The sequence below is a fragment of the Schistocerca piceifrons genome, unplaced genomic scaffold (genome assembly GCF_021461385.2).
Source record: "Schistocerca piceifrons isolate TAMUIC-IGC-003096 unplaced genomic scaffold, iqSchPice1.1 HiC_scaffold_943, whole genome shotgun sequence".
Classification (NCBI taxonomy): Eukaryota; Metazoa; Arthropoda; class Insecta; order Orthoptera; family Acrididae; genus Schistocerca; species Schistocerca piceifrons.
Genome location: NW_025729216.1, coordinates 1,102,501 through 1,107,056, shown reverse-complemented (window position 1 = coordinate 1,107,056; position 4,556 = coordinate 1,102,501).

Sequence of the window (4,556 nt, the reverse complement as noted above, 5' to 3'; positions counted from 1 at the left end):
CCTGCTGGTCGGCGGCCGAAGCCGCGAGGAATTAGAGCCGAAAGTGGAAAGAGCCCTAACTGTTCTTACATCATGGTGCCACAGAAGCAAAATGACGATCGCACCCAATAAGTCCACATACCTACTTCTCAAAGGCCAACTGGTCAGGAACCCGACGGTTAGAATTAATGGTATACCAGTTCTTCGGCGCCGCGAGGCCCGATACTTGGGTGTAATCATCGATGAGAGGTGGAGCTTTGCATCACATATTGACACCGTATCACAAAAATCATTGGTTCTATTAAACAATCTTATCGGAATTGGTCACAAGCGGTTTCACCTCCCTCCAAATTTAATTAAGCTATATCACAACAGCATCCTGACCTCAATAATAGGATACGGATCTGGAGTCTGGGCACACAGACTCACGAGGGTCATGCCTGCCATGGCCGTAAGAAGAGTGCAGCGGAATATGCTTCTACGTTCAGCAGGGGCCTATAGGACAACACCGGGGGGAGCACTGTTAGTGTTAATGGGAATCTGTCCATTAGATATAAAAATACGTGAACAGGCTGCCTGGTACTGGGTACAAAAAGAGAACAGGGACAAAATCAGGGAAATACTTGGGGTTTTTGCAGGGGACAAGTACACCATTAAAAAGAGGGGGCTAGAACTATGGCAAGATCAGTGGAATAATGAAGATACAGGTCGTAGAACCTATGAGCTGCTACCGGACATAGAAGAAAGAATAAAACTCACATTTTTTACGCCAACGAGAGGAATGCTGCACTTTCTTACTGGACATGGACCATATCCAACATACCTATGTAGGTTTGGGAAGCAGGCTACACCAGCGTGTGACTGTGGCGCAGTGCAGGGCACCCCAGAACATGTGGTGTATGAGTGCCACCTCTTCGATGATGTAGCCCAAGAGCTAAGACAACAGCTACCAAATAACGACACGTACCACTTGTTAAGGCGTGAAATCACCTTTGACATCTTAAACAAACTTACAGATGAAATATCAAAAAAGATACTTAAGAACTTTTTAAGGGACAATCACCACCATTAAAGACAAAACTCTCACCAATGTTGACTAGTGCACCCTAACTGTACCGCCGGGCAAGGACTGGCCAGCTGCCTCACGGCTGGAATCCGCCTTGCCCTGGACTAGGAGGGAGGGGTGTACATAAATACCGGACTATGACGCACACCGATTTTGACACTTAGTTAAATTAAGTTAGAAGTAGAAGATAGGATAATACCTCAGAATACTCTGCAGCGACACCAAGTCAAGAGCCAGCCCAGTGCCAGGGGCACGCCCACTGGGATTAGCTCAGTGGGCCTGGCTAACAACTAGTAGGTTTATAGTAGCTCTGGCACAACTTGTAACGCTGCAGGTAGCATGTAGTTTCCCCGTAGATTAAGCTTAGAGCCCTATAGCGGTAATAATTAGAGTAAATAATAGAAATAATAATAATAATACTACCTGAAGTGTAAACAACATTGCTGCATTTAAATTGTATCATACTAGGACCCACTAATGAGTTAGGTAGACAGGCATGTATTAGCTCTAGAATTACCACAGTTATCCAAGTAACGTGGGTACGATCTAAGGAACCATAACTGATTTAATGAGCCATTCGCGGTTTCACCTTAATGCGGCTTGTACTGAGACATGCATGGCTTAATCTTTGAGACAAGCATATGACTACTGGCAGGATCAACCAGGGAGCTGCGTCAACTAGAGCTGAGCAGCCGGCCGCCCGGGAGTGTGTCCCGGGGGCCCGCGCGAACACGCAAGCGTCCGCTCAATCATTCTGCAAACAGGAGGAGGCTGAGCTCCCCTGCACAATACACCTCGAAACCCTCTCAGGTCCCGGCGGCGCGCAGCGCCGTCCCAAGTACTTGGTCGGGTTCGAGAGAGGCGCAATCGCCCGGAGTTAGGCGAGTAGACGCTTTCGGTGCGACCACCCGTGCTCCCAACTGAGCTTGCCGCTGCCGACAGAGGCCCGGGAGCGTGCTGTCGTGGCATTGCCGGCGGGAGACAACACGCGCCACCTACGGTGACCGGCAGCTCCAACGCCAGCGCCACAGAAGGACAAAAGCCCCACTTGGGTGCCGAAGCGAACTCTCCCAGCACAGCGCACGCGCCAACACATCCGCACAGCTGCGATACAAACCACCAGCGAGAACCGCTGGGGCGACCGAGCAGCAGACGGCGTCGCGGCGCGTAGCGCCGGGCGGCGGCGCATCCTCAACGCACACAGTCCTCAATCGGACCAGCACACTGAAGATGTCCACCGCGCTTCGCACCGGGCCCGCGAGGACCTACTTTGGCCGCACGGCGCCGCGCGCAGGGTGCGCCGGCGCGCAGCTGCGACGCCTGCCGCGTCCGTCGGCCGGCGCGCCTGCCACTGGCCGCCCCCACCAGCCGGCTGTAGCGCGTGCGCCCACGCACCGCGCGGCCAGCACGCCGGGAGGCGCCCCCTCACCGGCCGGGGACGGTCCCACCCAGCCACCGCCGCGTATCGCTTCACACCCAGATGCCGTTCAGTTTCGTCGGCATGGTGGGTATCGCTGGAACAACCGGTTAGTACCTCAACCTATCGTCGCCATCACCGATTCACCCCTAGCGAGAACAACCGCACCACAACAGGTTACCATTTCTTCATTTGCGTAACTTCACCAGAAAACGCAGGCGTCCATCGCCATTTGCAACTTCAACGATTATTGCATGCCTGTGTCAGGTGTCACGCCACACTACGTCTGCCCACATACACGCAACAAAATGTGCACGCCTAGACAATACGTGGAAGGTGGCCCCCGTACGTATGCGATGTCCATTGCTCGAACGACTGTCAACCGGCCTCTGTAGCATGTCGCAGATATGGAACGCGGTGCACCATGCCATCACGGTGTGTGAGGAGAGACGACTAGGTCCGAATACATCAACAGACAGCTCATGCTGATCGCCATCCACGGCGTCCGTTCCTCCCACACGTCTCTATGGCGTACCACACTGCAATCCAGCTCTCATAGGGAGACGACACGTAGCTGCGTGCACAATATTTGCACTGTATGGTCCGCCGTTTTTGGGCGCAGTCGTTGTACGGTCACACATGTGCCACGATGTATCATTCAGTACATAAGGACGAATGTGCAGTACAGATTGTGGTTCACGCGTACGACATCAGCGGACAGTTGACACAGGCCGCACCACAACGTAGCCTGCGTACGTCGCATGCGAAGGGCATTGAACATGCAAACTTGTCACCAACCAGCTTGCGAAGGCAGGGGGCAAGGTGGGGACGTGGGGACGTGGGGAGGGGTGGGGGGGGGGCGGCATGTACGTCCTGCTGCCATCCACATTACAGTGTACAGCAGGAGCATGTGGAAAGTCAGCAAGACTTGCAAGGTGTTTAACATGAAGCGATACACAGGGGAGCGGGCAGTGCGAGTAGCGAACTATATTGCGAGGGTTGCGGGTGGGCAACACTACACTAATTGAACGAGTCGTATAACAATTACAGAGCAGGTTTAGGCGACAACGTGGGTTACGTTAGCGGACAACGTGGGTTAGGTTAGGGGACAACATGGGTTAGGTTAGGGGACAACATGGGTTAGGTTAGGGGACAACATGGGTTAGGTTAAGGCACAACATGGGTTAGGTTAAGGCACAACATGGGTTAGGTTAGGGGACAACATGGGTTAGGTTAGGGGACAACATGGGTTAGGTTAGGGGACAACATGGGTTAGGTTAGGGGACAACATGGGTTAGGTTAGGGGACAACATGGGTTAGGTTAGGGGACAACATGGGTTAGGTTAGGGGACAACATGGGTTAGGTTAGGGTACAACATGGGTTAGGTTAGGGGACAACATGGGTTAGGTTAGGGGACAACATGGGTTAGGTTAGGGGACAACATGGGTTAGGTTAGGGGACAACATGGGTTAGGTTAGGGTACAACATGGGTTAGGTTAGGGTACAACATGGGTTAGGTTAAGGTACAACATGGGTTAGGTTAAGGTACAACATGGGTTAGGTTAAGGTACAACATGGGTTAGGTTAAGGTACAACATGGGTTAGGTTAAGGCACAACATGGGTTAGGTTAAGGCACAACATGGGTTAGGTTAAGGCACAACATGGGTTAGGTTAAGGCACAACATGGGTTAGGTTAAGGCACAACATGGGTTAGGTTAAGGCACAACATGGGTTAGGTTAAGGCACAACATGGGTTAGGTTAAGGCACAACATGGGTTAGGTTAAGGCACAACATGGGTTAGGTTAAGGCACAACATGGGTTAGGTTAAGGCACAACATAGGTTAGGTTAAGGTACAACATAGGTTAGGTTAGGTTACACGTTGTTGTAAGGAAAGGTGTAGGGGGGGGGGGGCGGGGGCGCCACGTTCGTTGATAGTGATTATAGTAAGTGAATGCTTGTGACATGATGAGATTTGTCACGTCAGGATGCACCTTTGGCTTATTAGAGGCGGCGCTCCAATTCTATGCTTGTGTCAGACCTGTGTCTTTGACTCAGGTCATTGTTTGTGGGCTGTGACAGGAGGTACTATT